At 44.3% G+C, this 20,416-nt stretch overlaps 12 non-coding genes across 12 annotated transcripts; all 12 read right to left on the bottom strand.

Moving 5' to 3' along the window:
• Positions 1–671: 671 nt before the first annotated feature.
• LOC141158807 (U2 spliceosomal RNA) lies at positions 672–862 on the bottom strand. Its single transcript, XR_012248829.1, has one exon. It is a non-coding gene; the product is annotated as a U2 spliceosomal RNA (small nuclear RNA).
• Positions 863–1,978: 1,116 nt separating this feature from the next.
• On the bottom strand, positions 1,979–2,169 carry LOC141159800 (U2 spliceosomal RNA). The gene has a single exon (XR_012249797.1). It is a non-coding gene; the product is annotated as a U2 spliceosomal RNA (small nuclear RNA).
• A 1,115-nt stretch (positions 2,170–3,284) lies between these two features.
• Positions 3,285–3,475, bottom strand: LOC141158806 (U2 spliceosomal RNA). The gene has a single exon (XR_012248828.1). It is a non-coding gene; the product is annotated as a U2 spliceosomal RNA (small nuclear RNA).
• A 1,115-nt stretch (positions 3,476–4,590) lies between these two features.
• LOC141158805 (U2 spliceosomal RNA) lies at positions 4,591–4,781 on the bottom strand. Its single transcript, XR_012248827.1, has one exon. It is a non-coding gene; the product is annotated as a U2 spliceosomal RNA (small nuclear RNA).
• A 1,115-nt stretch (positions 4,782–5,896) lies between these two features.
• LOC141159983 (U2 spliceosomal RNA) lies at positions 5,897–6,087 on the bottom strand. The gene has a single exon (XR_012249975.1). It is a non-coding gene; the product is annotated as a U2 spliceosomal RNA (small nuclear RNA).
• Positions 6,088–7,205: 1,118 nt separating this feature from the next.
• LOC141158804 (U2 spliceosomal RNA) lies at positions 7,206–7,396 on the bottom strand. The gene has a single exon (XR_012248826.1). It is a non-coding gene; the product is annotated as a U2 spliceosomal RNA (small nuclear RNA).
• Positions 7,397–8,508: 1,112 nt separating this feature from the next.
• LOC141159322 (U2 spliceosomal RNA) lies at positions 8,509–8,699 on the bottom strand. Its single transcript, XR_012249330.1, has one exon. It is a non-coding gene; the product is annotated as a U2 spliceosomal RNA (small nuclear RNA).
• Positions 8,700–9,806: 1,107 nt separating this feature from the next.
• On the bottom strand, positions 9,807–9,997 carry LOC141160575 (U2 spliceosomal RNA). The gene has a single exon (XR_012250330.1). It is a non-coding gene; the product is annotated as a U2 spliceosomal RNA (small nuclear RNA).
• Positions 9,998–11,112: 1,115 nt separating this feature from the next.
• LOC141158803 (U2 spliceosomal RNA) lies at positions 11,113–11,303 on the bottom strand. Its single transcript, XR_012248825.1, has one exon. It is a non-coding gene; the product is annotated as a U2 spliceosomal RNA (small nuclear RNA).
• Positions 11,304–12,415: 1,112 nt separating this feature from the next.
• Positions 12,416–12,598, bottom strand: LOC141160196 (U2 spliceosomal RNA). The gene has a single exon (XR_012250153.1). It is a non-coding gene; the product is annotated as a U2 spliceosomal RNA (small nuclear RNA).
• A 6,109-nt stretch (positions 12,599–18,707) lies between these two features.
• On the bottom strand, positions 18,708–18,898 carry LOC141158801 (U2 spliceosomal RNA). The gene has a single exon (XR_012248823.1). It is a non-coding gene; the product is annotated as a U2 spliceosomal RNA (small nuclear RNA).
• A 1,120-nt stretch (positions 18,899–20,018) lies between these two features.
• LOC141158800 (U2 spliceosomal RNA) lies at positions 20,019–20,209 on the bottom strand. Its single transcript, XR_012248822.1, has one exon. It is a non-coding gene; the product is annotated as a U2 spliceosomal RNA (small nuclear RNA).
• Between the last annotated feature and the right edge of the window lie 207 nt (positions 20,210–20,416).

Below are 20,416 nucleotides of genomic sequence, written 5' to 3'. Positions count from 1 at the left end.
GAGAACGGTGAATGTGGATGATTGTAGCAACCAGAAAATAAATGGCACAGATACAAATGGTGAATACTGTTTGCCAAAAAGATGATCTGTAAGCAAGTTTGTTGGTTTGTCTTGCATGTCTTACCTGTCTCCTGCCCTGTCCAACTGCCATTTTCTAACTGCCAGGGCACTTTGCTAAATTATGGCACTTCGATAAAGTATGCATAAATGCTATATGCATAAATGCCCCCGCATAAATGCTGCCCCTTAACGAAGTCTCAATATATAGGGACGTATCTGCTTAGATCTGCACAGATTTAACTCATTAACAATGGTGTGTGTGCAACAATATACTGAAAGGTCAATTATATTGTGCAGCTTATCTCACCACCTGTAGTTATTTAGGTGAAAGCTCCAAAATGCTTGCCTAATATGTCTGTTTATCCAAAAGGAAGTATAGAGGGAGAGCTAGATAGATAGCATTGCATTACATTACATGGCAATGCAATGCACAGTTGCTGAAGTTGAACCAAAATGAGCTTGTCATCTGGCTTCTGCAACTTTTAACATGAAAAATCCAATGAGGAGAAGAAAAGCAAAGCCAAAGAGTCCATCCCAAAATCCGACAAACAAGCCAAATGAACAAAAAGCATTGAATTCAATTCTTTCTGATTTTAGAAACTGCATTAAAGAAGGGGTGCACCGGTCCTGGAGATACTGCAATACCAGGTCAATGCGTGGAGTGGACAGAGCAAGCTCTTTTTCCATCTCCCTGTTCTAAAAATCCATTTAATATATGGTCCCCAGATAGGGGACGTATCAGATATTAAACTGATAAGAACAGATACTACACTTGATCTTAGCCAAAAGGCCGAGAAGCGATAACCAGAATTGGTTTTCCGACTACGGTGCCACCCAAGGATTCTGAAAAGTCCATTTGTGGAGATGGCCACCTGGACTCCCGTTAAGAAGACATGCTGTCAACCTCTAGATCCCTCACATGCCTGCACTTTTCGGCTTGCTGCTGCTGCAATCCACGCGTTTTAGATCTGCATAACTCCACCTCTTTTAGCACAGTACCCTCAACCCCCGGCTGTTCCCACCCGCCTCAACACCGTTGGAAGGGAGGAGAACCAATTAAGGCGGGGGGGGGGTGGAACGAGCAGCTGTCTACCCTTAGCAGGAGGGTTGCTGATTAATTACCTCTCCTGCTGCTGCTGCTGCTGGCTGTCCAGCAGCAGACTGAAGGTGGCTGCTGCTGTGCGCAGGTATATAAAGGCTCAGAGCCTATTATGACACGCGCAGCCAGCGTTCCATTGCCACATTCCGTCTACTGCAGGCGGGATACCTGGATGGCTGAATGTCACTGAGAAGCTCACAGAGACCGCCATAAGCAACAGTTTAAAAGAATGCCACAGACTAATCAACCAAACTTTTTGGGTTGGTTTCTCTTTTATAGTCTGCAGGCATTAAATGAAAGAAGTCAGTGTTCCAGCAGAGGGAGACAACGTTTCAGAAAAGGCATTGTAGCAAACCAAAAAAGAAATTTTAAGCGCAGCAGAGTAACCAGCTCACATACCTGTTAGCTCAGGTGAGTTTAAAAGGCTGCTGTTGATAACAAGGGCATTTGCTAAATAGATGGTGTGTGTGCAACAATATACTGAAAGGTCAATTATATTGTGCAGCTTATCTCACCACCTGTAGTTATTTAGGTGAAAGCTCCAAAATGCTTGCCTAATATGTCTGTTTATCCAAAAGGAAGTATAGAGGGAGAGCTAGATAGATAGCATTGCATTACATTACATGGCAATGCAATGCACAGTTGCTGAAGTTGAACCAAAATGAGCTTGTCATCTGGCTTCTGCAACTTTTAACATGAAAAATCCAATGAGGAGAAGAAAAGCAAAGCCAAAGAGTCCATCCCAAAATCCGACAAACAAGCCAAATGAACAAAAAGCATTGAATTCAATTCTTTCTGATTTTAGAAACTGCATTAAAGAAGGGGTGCACCGGTCCTGGAGATACTGCAATACCACGTCAATGCGTGGAGTGGACAGAGCAAGCTCTTTTTCCATCTCCCTGTTCTAAAAATCCATTTAATATATGGTCCCCAGATAGGGGACGTATCAGATATTAAACTGATAAGAACAGATACTACACTTGATCTTAGCCAAAAGGCCGAGAAGCGATAACCAGAATTGGTTTCCGACTACGGTGCCACCCAAGGATTCTGAAAAGTCCATTTGTGGAGATGGCCACCTGGACTCCCGTTAAGAAGACATGCTGTCAACCTCTAGATCCCTCACATGCCTGCACTTTTCGGCTTGCTGCTGCTGCAATCCACGCGTTTTAGATCTGCATAACTCCACCTCTTTTAGCACAGTACCCTCAACCCCCGGCTGTTCCCACCCGCCTCAACACCGTTGGAAGGGAGGAGAACCAATTAAGGCGGGGGGGGGGGTGGAACGAGCAGCTGTCTACCCTTAGCAGGAGGGTTGCTGATTAATTACCTCTCCTGCTGCTGCTGCTGCTGGCTGTCCAGCAGCAGACTGAAGGTGGCTGCTGCTGTGCGCAGGTATATAAAGGCTCAGAGCCTATTATGACACGCGCAGCCAGCGTTCCATTGCCACATTCCGTCTACTGCAGGCGGGATACCTGGATGGCTGAATGTCACTGAGAAGCTCACAGAGACCGCCATAAGCAACAGTTTAAAAGAATGCCACAGACTAATCAACCAAACTTTTTGGGTTGGTTTCTCTTTTATAGTCTGCAGGCATTAAATGAAAGAAGTCAGTGTTCCAGCAGAGGGAGACAACGTTTCAGAAAAGGCATTGTAGCAAACCAAAAAAGAAATTTTAAGCGCAGCAGAGTAACCAGCTCACATACCTGTTAGCTCAGGTGAGTTTAAAAGGCTGCTGTTGATAACAAGGGCATTTGCTAAATAGATGGTGTGTGTGCAACAATATACTGAAAGGTCAATTATATTGTGCAGCTTATCTCACCACCTGTAGTTATTTAGGTGAAAGCTCCAAAATGCTTGCCTAATATGTCTGTTATCCAAAAGGAAGTATAGAGGGAGAGCTAGATAGATAGCATTGCATTACATTACATGGCAATGCAATGCACAGTTGCTGAAGTTGAACCAAAATGAGCTTGTCATCTGGCTTCTGCAACTTTTAACATGAAAAATCCAATGAGGAGAAGAAAAGCAAAGCCAAAGAGTCCATCCCAAAATCCGACAAACAAGCCAAATGAACAAAAAGCATTGAATTCAATTCTTTCTGATTTTAGAAACTGCATTAAAGAAGGGGTGCACCGGTCCTGGAGATACTGCAATACCAGGTCAATGCGTGGAGTGGACAGAGCAAGCTCTTTTTCCATCTCCCTGTTCTAAAAATCCATTTAATATATGGTCCCCAGATAGGGGACGTATCAGATATTAAACTGATAAGAACAGATACTACACTTGATCTTAGCCAAAAGGCCGAGAAGCGATAACCAGAATTGGTTTCCGACTACGGTGCCACCCAAGGATTCTGAAAAGTCCATTTGTGGAGATGGCCACCTGGACTCCCGTTAAGAAGACATGCTGTCAACCTCTAGATCCCTCACATGCCTGCACTTTTCGGCTTGCTGCTGCTGCAATCCACGCGTTTTAGATCTGCATAACTCCACCTCTTTTAGCACAGTACCCTCAACCCCCGGCTGTTCCCACCCGCCTCAACACCGTTGGAAGGGAGGAGAACCAATTAAGGCGGGGGGGGGGTGGAACGAGCAGCTGTCTACCCTTAGCAGGAGGGTTGCTGATTAATTACCTCTCCTGCTGCTGCTGCTGCTGGCTGTCCAGCAGCAGACTGAAGGTGGCTGCTGCTGTGCGCAGGTATATAAAGGCTCAGAGCCTATTATGACACGCGCAGCCAGCGTTCCATTGCCACATTCCGTCTACTGCAGGCGGGATACCTGGATGGCTGAATGTCACTGAGAAGCTCACAGAGACCGCCATAAGCAACAGTTTAAAAGAATGCCACAGACTAATCAACCAAACTTTTTGGGTTGGTTTCTCTTTTATAGTCTGCAGGCATTAAATGAAAGAAGTCAGTGTTCCAGCAGAGGGAGACAACGTTTCAGAAAAGGCATTGTAGCAAACCAAAAAAGAAATTTTAAGCGCAGCAGAGTAACCAGCTCACATACCTGTTAGCTCAGGTGAGTTTAAAAGGCTGCTGTTGATAACAAGGGCATTTGCTAAATAGATGGTGTGTGTGCAACAATATACTGAAAGGTCAATTATATTGTGCAGCTTATCTCACCACCTGTAGTTATTTAGGTGAAAGCTCCAAAATGCTTGCCTAATATGTCTGTTTATCCAAAAGGAAGTATAGAGGGAGAGCTAGATAGATAGCATTGCATTACATTACATGGCAATGCAATGCACAGTTGCTGAAGTTGAACCAAAATGAGCTTGTCATCTGGCTTCTGCAACTTTTAACATGAAAAATCCAATGAGGAGAAGAAAAGCAAAGCCAAAGAGTCCATCCCAAAATCCGACAAACAAGCCAAATGAACAAAATGCATTGAATTAAATTCTTTCTGATTTTAGAAACTGCATTAAAGAAGGGGTGCACCGGTCCTGGAGATACTGCAATACCAGGTCAATGCGTGGAGTGGACAGAGCAAGCTCTTTTTCCATCTCCCTGTTCTAAAAATCCATTTAATATATGGTCCCCAGATAGGGGACGTATCAGATATTAAACTGATAAGAACAGATACTACACTTGATCTTAGCCAAAAGGCCGAGAAGCGATAACCAGAATTGGTTTCCGACTACGGTGCCACCCAAGGATTCTGAAAAGTCCATTTGTGGAGATGGCCACCTGGACTCCCGTTAAGAAGACATGCTGTCAACCTCTAGATCCCTCACATGCCTGCACTTTTCGGCTTGCTGCTGCTGCAATCCACGCGTTTTAGATCTGCATAACTCCACCTCTTTTAGCACAGTACCCTCAACCCCCGGCTGTTCCCACCCGCCTCAACACCGTTGGAAGGGAGGAGAACCAATTAAGGCGGGGGGGGGGTGGAACGAGCAGCTGTCTACCCTTAGCAGGAGGGTTGCTGATTAATTACCTCTCCTGCTGCTACTGCTGCTGGCTGTCCAGCAGCAGACTGAAGGTGGCTGCTGCTGTGCGCAGGTATATAAAGGCTCAGAGCCTATTATGACACGCGCAGCCAGCGTTCCATTGCCACATTCCGTCTACTGCAGGCGGGATACCTGGATGGCTGAATGTCACTGAGAAGCTCACAGAGACCGCCATAAGCAACAGTTTAAAAGAATGCCACAGACTAATCAACCAAACTTTTTGGGTTGGTTTCTCTTTTATAGTCTGCAGGCATTAAATGAAAGAAGTCAGTGTTCCAGCAGAGGGAGACAACGTTTCAGAAAAGGCATTGTAGCAAACCAAAAAAGAAATTTTAAGTGCAGCAGAGTAACCAGCTCACATACCTGTTAGCTCAGGTGAGTTTAAAAGGCTGCTGTTGATAACAAGGGCATTTGCTAAATAGATGGTGTGTGTGCAACAATATACTGAAAGGTCAATTATATTGTGCAGCTTATCTCACCACCTGTAGTTATTTAGGTGAAAGCTCCAAAATGCTTGCCTAATATGTCTGTTTATCCAAAAGGAAGTATAGAGGGAGAGCTAGATAGATAGCATTGCATTACATTACATGGCAATGCAATGCACAGTTGCTGAAGTTGAACCAAAATGAGCTTGTCATCTGGCTTCTGCAACTTTTAACATGAAAAATCCAATGAGGAGAAGAAAAGCAAAGCCAAAGAGTCCATCCCAAAATCCGACAAACAAGCCAAATGAACAAAAAGCATTGAATTCAATTCTTTCTGATTTTAGAAACTGCATTAAAGAAGGGGTGCACCGGTCCTGGAGATACTGCAATACCAGGTCAATGTGTGGAGTGGACAGAGCAAGCTCTTTTTCCATCTCCCTGTTCTAAAAATCCATTCAATATATGGTCCCCAGATAGGGGACGTATCAGATATTAAACTGATAAGAACAGATACTACACTTGATCTTAGCCAAAAGGCCGAGAAGCGATAACCAGAATTGGTTTCCGACTACGGTGCCACCCAAGGATTCTGAAAAGTCCATTTGTGGAGATGGCCACCTGGACTCCCGTTAAGAAGACATGCTGTCAACCTCTAGATCCCTCACATGCCTGCACTTTTCGGCTTGCTGCTGCTGCAATCCACGCGTTTTAGATCTGCATAACTCCACCTCTTTTAGCACAGTACCCTCAACCCCCGGCTGTTCCCACCCGCCTCAACACCGTTGGAAGGGAGGAGAACCAATTAAGGCGGGGGGGGGGGTGGAACGAGCAGCTGTCTACCCTTAGCAGGAGGGTTTTTGATTAATTACCTCTCCTGCTGCTGCTGCTGCTGCTGGCTGTCCAGCAGCAGACTGAAGGTGGCTGCTGCTGTGCGCAGGTATATAAAGGCTCAGAGCCTATTATGACACGCGCAGCCAGCGTTCCATTGCCACATTCCGTCTACTGCAGGCGGGATACCTGGATGGCTGAATGTCACTGAGAAGCTCACAGAGACCGCCATAAGCAACAGTTTAAAAGAATGCCACAGACTAATCAACCAAACTTTTTGGGTTGGTTTCTCTTTTATAGTCTGCAGGCATTAAATGAAAGAAGTCAGTGTTCCAGCAGAGGGAGACAACGTTTCAGAAAAGGCATTGTAGCAAACCAAAAAAGAAATTTTAAGCGCAGCAGAGTAACCAGCTCACATACCTGTTAGCTCAGGTGAGTTTAAAAGGCTGCTGTTGATAACAAGGGCATTTGCTAAATAGATGGTGTGTGTGCAACAATATACTGAAAGGTCAATTATATTGTGCAGCTTATCTCACCACCTGTAGTTATTTAGGTGAAAGCTCCAAAATGCTTGCCTAATATGTCTGTTATCCAAAAGGAAGTATAGAGGGAGAGCTAGATAGATAGCATTGCATTACATTACATGGCAATGCAATGCACAGTTGCTGAAGTTGAACCAAAATGAGCTTGTCATCTGGCTTCTGCAACTTTTAACATGAAAAATCCAATGAGGAGAAGAAAAGCAAAGCCAAAGAGTCCATCCCAAAATCCGACAAACAAGCCAAATGAACAAAAAACATTGAATTCAATTCTTTCTGATTTTAGAAACTGCATTAAAGAAGGGGTGCACCGGTCCTGGAGATACTGCAATACCAGGTCAATGCGTGGAGTGGACAGAGCAAGCTCTTTTTCCATCTCCCTGTTCTAAAAATCCATTTAATATATGGTCCCCAGATAGGGGACGTATCAGATATTAAACTGATAAGAACAGATACTACACTTGATCTTAGCCAAAAGGCCGAGAAGCGATAACCAGAATTGGTTTCCGACTACGGTGCCACCCAAGGATTCTGAAAAGTCCATTTGTGGAGATGGCCACCTGGACTCCCGTTAAGAAGACATGCTGTCAACCTCTAGATCCCTCACATGCCTGCACTTTTCGGCTTGCTGCTGCTGCAATCCACGCGTTTTAGATCTGCATAACTCCACCTCTTTTAGCACAGTACCCTCAACCCCCGGCTGTTCCCACCCGCCTCAACACCGTTGGAAGGGAGGAGAACCAATTAAGGCGGGGGGGGGGTGGAACGAGCAGCTGTCTACCCTTAGCAGGAGGGTTGCTGATTAATTACCTCTCCTGCTGCTGCTGCTGGCTGTCCAGCAGCAGACTGAAGGTGGCTGCTGCTGTGCGCAGGTATATAAAGGCTCAGAGCCTATTATGACACGTGCAGCCAGCGTTCCATTACCACATTCCGTCTACTGCAGGCGGGATACCTGGATGGCTGAATGTCACTGAGAAGCTCACAGAGACCGCCATAAGCAACAGTTTAAAAGAATGCCACAGACTAATCAACCAAACTTTTTGGGTTGGTTTCTCTTTTATAGTCTGCAGGCATTAAATGAAAGAAGTCAGTGTTCCAGCAGAGGGAGACAACGTTTCAGAAAAGGCATTGTAGCAAACCAAAAAAGAAATTTTAAGCGCATCAGAGTAACCAGCTCACATACCTGTTAGCTCAGGTGAGTTTAAAAGGCTGCTGTTGATAACAAGGGCATTTGCTAAATAGATGGTGTGTGTGCAACAATATACTGAAAGGTCAATTATATTGTGCAGCTTATCTCACCACCTGTAGTTATTTAGGTGAAAGCTCCAAAATGCTTGCCTAATATGTCTGTTTATCCAAAAGGAAGTATAGAGGGAGAGCTAGATAGATAGCATTGCATTACATTACATGGCAATGCAATGCACAGTTGCTGAAGTTGAACCAAAATGAGCTTGTCATCTGGCTTCTGCAACTTTTAACATGAAAAATCCAATGAGGAGAAGAAAAGCAAAGCCAAAGAGTCCATCCCAAAATCCGACAAACAAGCCAAATGAACAAAAAGCATTGAATTCAATTCTTTCTGATTTTAGAAACTGCATTAAAGAAGGGGTGCACCGGTCCTGGAGATACTGCAATACCAGGTCAATGCGTGGAGTGGACAGAGCAAGCTCTTTTTCCATCTCCCTGTTCTAAAAATCCATTTAATATATAGTCCCCAGATAGGGGACGTATCAGATATTAAACTGATAAGAACAGATACTACACTTGATCTTAGCCAAAAGGCCGAGAAGCGATAACCAGAATTGGTTTCCGACTACGGTGCCACCCAAGGATTCTGAAAAGTCCATTTGTGGAGATGGCCACCTGGACTCCCGTTAAGAAGACATGCTGTCAACCTCTAGATCCCTCACATGCCTGCACTTTTCGGCTTGCTGCTGCTGCAATCCACGCGTTTTAGATCTGCATAACTCCACCTCTTTTAGCACAGTACCCTCAACCCCCGGCTGTTCCCACCCGCCTCAACACCGTTGGAAGGGAGGAGAACCAATTAAGGCGGGGGGGGGTGGAACGAGCAGCTGTCTACCCTTAGCAGGAGGGTTGCTGATTAATTACCTCTCCTGCTGCTGCTGGCTGTCCAGCAGCAGACTGAAGGTGGCTGCTGCTGTGCGCAGGTATATAAAGGCTCAGAGCCTATTATGACACGCGCAGCCAGCGTTCCATTGCCACATTCCGTCTACTGCAGGCGGGATACCTGGATGGCTGAATGTCACTGAGAAGCTCACAGAGACCGCCATAAGCAACAGTTTAAAAGAATGCCACAGACTAATCAACCAAACTTTTTGGGTTGGTTTCTCTTTTATAGTCTGCAGGCATTAAATGAAAGAAGTTAGTGTTCCAGCAGAGGGAGACAACGTTTCAGAAAAGGCATTGTAGCAAACCAAAAAAGAAATTTTAAGCGCAGCAGAGTAACCAGCTCACATACCTGTTAGCTCAGGTGAGTTTAAAAGGCTGCTGTTGATAACAAGGGCATTTGCTAAATAGATGGTGTGTGTGCAACAATATACTGAAAGGTCAATTATATTGTGCAGCTTATCTCACCACCTGTAGTTATTTAGGTGAAAGCTGCAAAATGCTTGCCTAATATGTCTGTTATCCAAAAGGAAGTATAGAGGGAGAGCTAGATAGATAGCATTGCATTACATTACATGGCAATGCAATGCACAGTTGCTGAAGTTGAACCAAAATGAGCTTGTCATCTGGCTTCTGCAACTTTTAACATGAAAAATCCAATGAGGAGAAGAAAAGCAAAGCCAAAGAGTCCATCCCAAAATCCGACAAACAAGCCAAATGAACAAAAAGCATTGAATTCAATTCTTTCTGATTTTAGAAACTGCATTAAAGAAGGGGTGCACCGGTCCTGGAGATACTGCAATACCAGGTCAATGCGTGGAGTGGACAGAGCAAGCTCTATTTCCATCTCCCTGTTCTAAAAATCCATTTAATATATGGTCCCCAGATAGGGGACGTATCAGATATTAAACTGATAAGAACAGATACTACACTTGATCTTAGCCAAAAGGCCGAGAAGCGATAACCAGAATTGGTTTCCGACTACGGTGCCACCCAAGGATTCTGAAAAGTCCATTTGTGGAGATGGCCACCTGGACTCCCGTTAAGAAGACATGCTGTCAACCTCTAGATCCCTCACATGCCTGCACTTTTCGGCTTGCTGCTGCTGCAATCCACGCGTTTTAGATCTGCATAACTCCACCTCTTTTAGCACAGTACCCTCAACCCCCGGCTGTTCCCACCCGCCTCAACACCGTTGGAAGGGAGGAGAACCAATTAAGGCGGGGGGGGGGTGGAACGAGCAGCTGTCTACCCTTAGCAGGAGGGTTGCTGATTAATTACCTCTCCTGCTGCTGCTGCTGCTGGCTGTCCAGCAGCAGACTGAAGGTGGCTGCTGCTGTGCGCAGGTATATAAAGGCTCAGAGCCTATTATGACACGCGCAGCCAGCGTTCCATTGCCACATTCCGTCTACTGCAGGCGGGATACCTGGATGGCTGAATGTCACTGAGAAGCTCACAGAGACCGCCATAAGCAACAGTTTAAAAGAATGCCACAGACTAATCAACCAAACTTTTTGGGTTGGTTTCTCTTTTATAGTCTGCAGGCATTAAATGAAAGAAGTCAGTGTTCCAGCAGAGGGAGACAACGTTTCAGAAAAGGCATTGTAGCAAACCAAAAAAGAAATTTTAAGCGCAGCAGAGTAACCAGCTCACATACCTGTTAGCTCAGGTGAGTTTAAAAGGCTGCTGTTGATAACAAGGGCATTTGCTAAATAGATGGTGTGTGTGCAACAATATACTGAAAGGTCAATTATATTGTGCAGCTTATCTCACCACCTGTAGTTATTTAGGTGAAAGCTCCAAAATGCTTGCCTAATATGTCTGTTTATCCAAAAGGAAGTATAGAGGGAGAGCTAGATAGATAGCATTGCATTACATTACATGGCAATGCAATGCACAGTTGCTGAAGTTGAACCAAAATGAGCTTGTCATCTGGCTTCTGCAACTTTTAACATGAAAAATCCAATGAGGAGAAGAAAAGCAAAGCCAAAGAGTCCATCCCAAAATCCGACAAACAAGCCAAATGAACAAAAAGCATTGAATTCAATTCTTTCTGATTTTAGAAACTGCATTAAAGAAGGGGTGCACCGGTCCTGGAGATACTGCAATACCAGGTCAATGCGTGGAGTGGACAGAGCAAGCTCTTTTTCCATCTCCCTGTTCTAAAAATCCATTTAATATATGGTCCCCAGATAGGGGACGTATCAGATATTAAACTGATAAGAACAGATACTACACTTGATCTTAGCCAAAAGGCCGAGAAGCGATAACCAGAATTGGTTTCCGACTACGGTGCCACCCAAGGATTCTGAAAAGTCCATTTGTGGAGATGGCCACCTGGACTCCCGTTAAGAAGACATGTTGTCAACCTCTAGATCCCTCACATGCCTGCACTTTTCGGCTTGCTGCTGCTGCAATCCACGCGTTTTAGATCTGCATAACTCCACCTCTTTTAGCACAGTACCCTCAACCCCCGGCTGTTCCCACCCGCCTCAACACCGTTGGAAGGGAGGAGAACCAATTAAGGCGGGGGGGGGGTGGAACGAGCAGCTGTCTACCCTTAGCAGGAGGGTTGCTGATTAATTACCTCTCCTGCTGCTGCTGCTGGCTGTCCAGCAGCAGACTGAAGGTGGCTGCTGCTGTGCGCAGGTATATAAAGGCTTAGAGCCTATTATGACACGCGCAGCCAGCGTTCCATTGCCACATTCCGTCTACTGCAAGCGGGATACCTGGATGGCTGAATGTCACTGAGAAGCTCACAGAGACCGCCATAAGCAACAGTTTAAAAGAATGCCACAGACTAATCAACCAAACTTTTTGGGTTGGTTTCTCTTTTATAGTCTGCAGGCATTAAATGAAAGAAGTCAGTGTTCCAGCAGAGGGAGACAACGTTTCAGAAAAGGCATTGTAGCAAACCAAAAAAGAAATTTTAAGCGCAGCAGAGTAACCAGCTCACATACCTGTTAGCTCAGGTGAGTTTAAAAGGCTGCTGTTGATAACAAGGGCATTTGCTAAATAGATGGTGTGTGTGCAACAATATACTGAAAGGTTAATTATATTGTGCAGCTTATCTCACCACCTGTAGTTATTTAGGTGAAAGCTCCAAAATGCTTGCCTAATATGTCTGTTTATCCAAAAGGAAGTATAGAGGGAGAGCTAGATAGATAGCATTGCATTACATTACATGGCAATGCAATGCACAGTTGCTGAAGTTGAACCAAAATGAGCTTGTCATCTGGCTTCTGCAACTTTTAACATGAAAAATCCAATGAGGAGAAGAAAAGCAAAGCCAAAGAGTCCATCCCAAAATCCGACAAACAAGCCAAATGAACAAAAAGCATTGAATTCAATTCTTTCTGATTTTAGAAACTGCATTAAAGAAGGGGTGCACCGGTCCTGGAGATACTGCAATACCAGGTCAATGCGTGGAGTGGACAGAGCAAGCTCTTTTTCCATCTCCCTGTTCTAAAAATCCATTTAATATATGGTCCCCAGATAGGGGACGTATCAGATATTAAACTGATAAGAACAGATTTTTTTTTTTTTTTTTTTTTTTAAACCATTCAGGTTAGTTTTATAGCAAATCAGTAGGATATACCAAAACTGTTGCAAAAAACTTCTCATCATCATGGCCATATTTATTAAGCATAAAGTAACCTAATATTACAGAAAGAAGAACATCTTATTAATATAAACCAAAAGATCACTGAAATTTTACAATATGCCTCCACTTTTTAAATTTCCATATTCCCTCGGCATCTGTTCCACCACCGCTACTACTATCCATCTTGTAAATCAAAAATAGCCTAGAAAGAATAATCCTAATACATTCATTTACTGTAATTGATTTCCTTTTAAATACACAAAGATTCCTCACATCCCACAAACTTTCTAACACACAAGCCATAATTAACCACAAAACTCTCTCCTTTACACGTCCACTTGCACCAATACCAAACATAACCACACGCCAATCCACAAAAGTCACTCCCGCCAAGCTCCTACACAACCCCCCTACACATTTCCACACGTCTTGCGCAAAATCACAATTCCACATCAGATGCATAACCGTCTCACAACCATTACATCCATCTCTTGGACAAACATCCGACCTAATCAAACCTCTCTTCTTTTGAACGTCTCTCACTGGAAGAATATTGTGAAACGCCATCCACACTACATCCTTCTGTTTGTTGGACATCCCATACATACCCAACTTTCTCCAAGCATCCGCAACCTCATTCCCTCTCAAACCAACAATATTAGACTCGACCTCATTTGCACACAATTTCCTATACACCCTCTTAGTCATTCTAAACTCATCCACCGGCACACTCAGCAAATCATACTTCTTGACAAACTTCTCAATCACCTCATACCACACCGGACACTTAAAAGACACAGGCACTCTCGCATCCCTCTTTCTCCAACCTAACCCATACAACATCCATCCTGCAGAATAACTTGCCATACATGCACCCTTATTACCTTTACCCAACAATACCACAATCGTCTTAATATAATGGAGCCCTAAAAAAACCTCAACATTAGGAAATCCCAAACCACCATGCTGGCAGGCCTTATAAAGGCTTTCCCTCTTCAGCTTCTCCATCTTGCTGCACCAGAAAAAAGAAAAAATCATTTTCTCAACTCTCTTCACTTTCCTAAAAGGGGATGGAAAAATTATGGCCACAAAAAGCAGAATGGGTAAGATCACTGCTTTGATAACTAGAACTTTGCCCCGCAAAGAAAGATCTCTCATTCTCCAAAAATTCAATTTTCGCTCAACACGCATACCACACTCGTCCCAACTCTCATTTCCTTTCAGATCATCATTGAAAAATACCCCTAAAATCTTAATTGCACTCTCCTTATACTTAACACCTTCCATACGAATACTGTCATCTCCAAAGCATTTGAAACTACACTTAGTCCAGTTAACTCTAAAACCTGATGCACCACAGAAAAAATCCAAAAGCAACCTCACCCTACTCATTGAAGCCATACTTTCACTCACCATCACAACATCATCCATGTAACCTAACACCTTCACATGCTTACCACCACTCCCAGGCACTAACAATCCTCTCATCATTTTCTCACGTCTCACTAAACACAGCAAAGGCTCAATCACACATACAAACAAGACAGGGGACATAGGGCACCCCTGTCTTACACCAGACCTAATCATCACTTTGTCAGACAACCATCCATTCACTAAAAACTCACTTGACACATAATCATATAAAGACTTAACTCCATTCAGAAAAACCCTAGGGAAACCCATCCTCTCCAATACTTTAAACAGAAACACATGCGAAACTCTATCAAAAGCCTTTTCGAAATCAATTGCTAACACCATACACTTCTGCTTTCTAGTCTTACAATCCCCAAGCATATCCCTTAACAATAACAAATTATCACTTATACTCCGACCAGGCACGGCACACACTTGGTCATCCTCCACAACCCTACCAATCACCTCACGCATACGATTTGCTAACAATTTACTGTAGACCTTATAATCAGCGTTAAGCAATGATATGGGTCTCCAGTTCTCCAAACGCTTTTTCTCACCCTTCTTAAACACAAGAACCACTATACCCTCTTTCATACTGTCACACAAAACACCATTCATCCACATATACCTACAAACCACAGTCAAGTCCTTACCCAAAAACTCCCAAGCTTTCACATACAGCTCCACAGGCAACCCATCCTTCCCAGGCGTCTTATTCTTTTTAGCACTCATAACAACATTCCTCACCTCATCCAAAATAACATCCTCACACAAAGCATCACATTCATCCGAACCAAGTCTCTTCTCCATACCACTCAATACATGCGACACAAGTCCAGGATCAATCCATTTCTCATCGTACAACTTACTATAGAAGCCATTCACCTCATTCAACACATTCTTCCCAACCACACTAGATCCATCTTCACCTACCACTTCACTCAAATCCAACTTCCTTCCATTCATTTTTTTAAAAAAGTACCTGGTGCACTTTTCATTCTTTTCCAAATGCTCTAACTTGGTACGGTAAATAATCTCTTTACCTTTTTCATCCAGAAGACATTTTAACTCATTCTTAGCAACCTCAAGCTGATCAGACATATCCATTCCTTTCCTAACACACCCACGCAACCAATCAATCCGTCTACTTAAGTCATTAAATCTATTACGATATCTGGCAGCTTTTTTGTAGCCCCATTTTTTAAAGAAAGTTTTAAACTGAAATTTCACCCAATCCCACCATTCAAGCAAACTACCAAAATCACGCTTACGCCACCTCCAACTTGCATACCTTTTCTCCAACTCACTCATCACCTCCTCATCCTCCAACAACCTCGTATTCAATTTCCAAACCCCACCCCCAAACACCATGTCCCCATTCGCACTAAAAACTCCACGCAAACACTCATGATCAGAGAAAGGTACCTTATGTTGAACATAACTTGAACAAACCATATTTTTGGAAAATAACATCCTATCTATCCTCGATGAAATATTACCACGGTCAGCATAATATGTAGGCGGTGGTGGAATGCCATACTCAAGTATTGCAGCGTCTAAGAAAGAAAAATCAGAAATAAGTTGAGATAACTTTTTTCCAGTAATGTCCACATTACCTTCTGTGACACAATTACAGTCACCAACAAAAACTGTAGGAATTTTTCCAGGGAGAAAAAAACTCAATTTCTCAAGAAGAGCAAGCCGCTCCTCTTTTTTAGTAGGACAATATAAATTAATCATTCTAACCTTCCACCCCCTATAACTCAAAAAAACAATAATGCAGCGACCCACCTCCACAACCGTGTAACTATCAATAGTAATATTCTTATTACCAACTAAAATCCCCACACCATCATTTTTGTTAAAACTGGACCCCGACCAAACATACTGGCCATAAGGCCAGTCCTTATCCACTGGAGATTCAGTAATCCCACACTCTTGTAGACAATAGACATCTGCACTCAAACCCTTTAGATAATCCAGAACTGTTGTTCTTTGGGTAACAGATCTAATTTGCCTAACATTAAGGGACACAATGTCCCATCCAGAATGATGCGGCATAACTAAAGGGGATCACACATAACCTGAAAAAAAATAAAGAAAACATCAACTCAACCTTCATCAAGCAAAGCAAAGCTATTACCATCTGGCTGAATGCCAAATGTAACAATGTCAGGAGAAAATACATCTGACGGGTAAGCACGAGAGTCCACCGGGCTATCACACACGGCAGCAATGGATGAACACTCAGTCCTTGGCTTCTTCTTGACCACATCAGGATCCTCCTCATCAGAGAAACGGACAGCAGACAAGTCCCCTTGGGCACCGCCCCCGATCTCCTCTGAAGCAGTATTGCACCAAGATATGACAGGAGAATTGGACAAGTCCATTTCCCCCTCTCCACGGACACCAAACTGGGGAGGGAAAGGTGACATCACCTCTGGAATCACCATGTCAAAGCCTCCTGACGCAGGAGGCTGAAGCTGTGCATCTTCAAATATGTCGTCCATCTGAGTGCCATCCTCTTCCTCTTGGGGAGCAATTGCCTCCCCGACATCCGGAAGGGGACCTTGTGGAACCCTAGTAGAAGTCGAAGGAACAGCAGGCCCCTCCGCGACCACTTGAGCAAAAGACTTAGGAGTGGTTCTAGCTTGACACTGCCTAAGAACATGCCCCTCCTCACCACAAGCATCACACTTTACCTGGTTCTTGCAGTCTTTCGCCATATGACCAGACGTGTTACACTTCCTGCAGGTTGGCGGATACCTGCAGGACTCCTGGACATGACCATACTTGTTACATCTTCTGCAGAAAAAAGGAGCATCAGGAAAGTACAAGAAACCAGTGTCTCTCCCAATAGAGAAACTCATAGGAGGATAATGTATGCCCCCTGGCCCCTCGGGGTCTGTAGCAAAACGAACAAAGTACTTGTATTTGCCAGTCCACAAGCCTTCTTCATTCGAGATCTTGTGGGAAAAATGCACATAAGTACAATGCCTCCTCAAGAATACAGTAATGTCCTCCTGGGGGATAAAGGGATTGTGCATAAACACAACCACAGGAACATCCCCCTTTGAATAGAGGACAGTAAAAGTGAGTCCATCTAGGAGGGAGTTCTCAGTATGGCCTTTCAAGGTTCTATAAAGATTTTGGCAAGCAGCCATAGTAGAAAGAACCAGCACATACCTTCCATGACTTCTAAATTCCTGCAGGCAAAGAATGTCCGACTTCTTAATCTTCAATTCTTCATAGAAGATGGCATTCACCAGGTAGGACATGGAAAAATGTCCCTTCTTCTCCTCGGAAATCTCAATACGAAATCCATTCTTGACCCGGGGGTCCCCGGTCCCAGCAAATTTCAGCTTGACTCCCATAGTCAGCCACGGAAATCGCCTTCCCGTTTCCTCCTCACTCTCCCCCTATAGCAGCATCCAGCTTAAGCCACCGGAGTGGCGATGCTGGAAGGCCGAGGGCTAGCACTCAAGGAACCTGATGTCCAGACACTTGATCTGAGCCAAAAGGCCGAGAAGCGATAACCAGAATTGGTTTCCGACTACGGTGCCACCCAAGGATTCTGAAAAGTCCATTTGTGGAGATGGCCACCTGGACTCCCGTTAAGAAGACATGCTGTCAACCTCTAGATCCCTCACATGCCTGCACTTTTCGGCTTGCTGCTGCTGCAATCCACGCGTTTTAGATCTGCATAACTCCACCTCTTTTAGCACAGTACCCTCAACCCCCGGCTGTTCCCACCCGCCTCAACACCGTTGGAAGGGAGGAGAACCAATTAAGGCGGGGGGGGGGGGGTGGAACGAGCAGCTGTCTACCCTTAGCAGGAGGGTTGCTGATTAATTACCTCTCCTGCTGCTGCTGCTGCTGGCTGTCCAGCAGCAGACTGAAGGTGGCTGCTGCTGTGCGCAGGTATATAAAGGCTCAGAGCCTATTATGACACGCGCAGCCAGCGTTCCATTGCCACATTCCGTCTACTGCAGGCGGGATACCTGGATGGCTGAATGTCACTGAGAAGCTCACAGAGACCGCCATAAGCAACAGTTTAAAAGAATGCCACAGACTAATCAACCAAACTTTTTGGGTTGGTTTCTCTTTTATAGTCTGCAGGCATTAAATGAAAGAAGTCAGTGTTCCAGCAGAGGGAGACAACGTTTCAGAAAAGGCATTGTAGCAAACCAAAAAAGAAATTTTAAGCGCAGCAGAGTAACCAGCTCACATACCTGTTAGCTCAGGTGAGTTTAAAAGGCTGCTGTTGATAACAAGGGCATTTGCTAAATAGATGGTGTGTGTGCAACAATATACTGAAAGGTCAATTATATTGTGCAGCTTATCTCACCACCTGTAGTTATTTAGGTGAAAGCTCCAAAATGCTTGCCTAATATGTCTGTTTATCCAAAAGGAAGTATAGAGGGAGAGCTAGATAGATAGCATTGCATTACATTACATGGCAATGCAATGCACAGTTGCTGAAGTTGAACCAAAATGAGCTTGTCATCTGGCTTCTGCAACTTTTAACATGAAAAATCCAATGAGGAGAAGAAAAGCAAAGCCAAAGAGTCCATCCCAAAATCCGACAAACAAGCCAAATGAACAAAAAGCATTGAATTCAATTCTTTCTGATTTTAGAAACTGCATTAAAGAAGGGGTGCACCGGTCCTGGAGATACTGCAATACCAGGTCAATGCGTGGAGTGGACAGAGCAAGCTCTTTTTCCATCTCCCTGTTCTAAAAATCCATTTAATATATGGTCCCCAGATAGGGGACGTATCAGATATTAAACTGATAAGAACAGATACTACACTTGATCTTAGCCAAAAGGCCGAGAAGCGATAACCAGAATTGGTTTCCGACTACGGTGCCACCCAAGGATTCTGAAAAGTCCATTTGTGGAGATGGCCACCTGGACTCCCGTTAAGAAGACATGCTGTCAACGTCTAGATCCCTCACATGCCTGCACTTTTCGGCTTGCTGCTGCTGCAATCCACGCATTTTAGATCTGCATAACTCCACCTCTTTTAGCACAGTACCCTCAACCCCCGGCTGTTCCCACCCGCCTCAACACCGTTGGAAGGGAGGAGAACCAATTAAGGCGGGGGGGGGGGGGGGTGGAACGAGCAGCTGTCTACCCTTAGCAGGAGGGTTGCTGATTAATTACCTCTCCTGCTGCTGCTGCTGCTGGCTGTCCAGCAGCAGACTGAAGGTGGCTGCTGCTGTGCGCAGGTATATAAAGGCTCAGAGCCTATTATGACACGCGCAGCCAGCGTTCCATTGCCACAATCCGTCTACTGCAGGCGGGATACCTGGATGGCTGAATGTCACTGAGAAGCTCACAGAGACCGCCATAAGCAACAGTTTAAAAGAATGCCACAGACTAATCAACCAAACTTTTTGGGTTGGTTTCTCTTTTATAGTCTGCAGGCATTAAATGAAAGAAGTCAGTGTTCCAGCAGAGGGAGACAACGTTTCAGAAAAGGCATTGTATCAAACCAAAAAAGACATTTTAAGCGCAGCAGAGTAACCAGCTCACATACCTGTTAGCTCAGGTGAGTTTAAAAGGCTGCTGTTGATAACAAGGGCATTTGCTAAATAGATGGTGTGTGTGCAACAATATACTGAAAGGTCAATTATATTGTGCAGCTTATCTCACCACCTGTAGTTATTTAGGTGAAAGCTCCAAAATGCTTGCCTAATATGTCTGTTTATCCAAAAGGAATTATAGAGGGAGAGCTAGATAGATAGCATTGCATTACATTACATGGCAATGCAATGCACAGTTGCTGAAGTTGAACCAAAATGAGCTTGTCATCTGGCTTCTGCAACTTTTAACATGAAAAATCCAATGAGGAGAAGAAAAGCAAAGCCAAAGAGTCCATCCCAAAATCCGACAAACAAGCCAAATGAACAAAAAGCATTGAATTCAATTCTTTCTGATTTTAGAAACTGCATTAAAGAAGGGGTGCACCGGTCCTGGAGATACTGCAATACCAGGTCAATGCGTGGAGTGGACAGAGCAAGCTCTTTTTCCATCTCCCTGTTCTAAAAATCCATTTAATATATGGTCCCCAGATAGGGGACGTATCAGATATTAAACTGATAAGAACAGATACTACACTTGATCTTAGCCAAAAGGCCGAGAAGCGATAACCAGAATTGGTTTCCGACTACGGTGCCACCCAAGGATTCTGAAAAGTCCATTTGTGGAGATGGCCACCTGGACTCCCGTTAAGAAGACATGCTGTCAACCTCTAGATCCCTCACATGCCTGCACTTTTCGGCTTGCTGCTGCTGCAATCCACGCGTTTTAGATCTGCATAACTCCACCTCTTTTAGCACAGTACCCTCAACCCCC

Source organism: Phyllobates terribilis, unplaced genomic scaffold (genome assembly GCF_046119375.1).
Source record: "Phyllobates terribilis strain yellow unplaced genomic scaffold, ASM4611937v1 Scaffold_8__6_contigs__length_399053987, whole genome shotgun sequence".
NCBI classification, from domain to species: domain Eukaryota; kingdom Metazoa; phylum Chordata; class Amphibia; order Anura; family Dendrobatidae; genus Phyllobates; species Phyllobates terribilis.
This window is presented reverse-complemented; position numbering and strand designations above follow the sequence as displayed.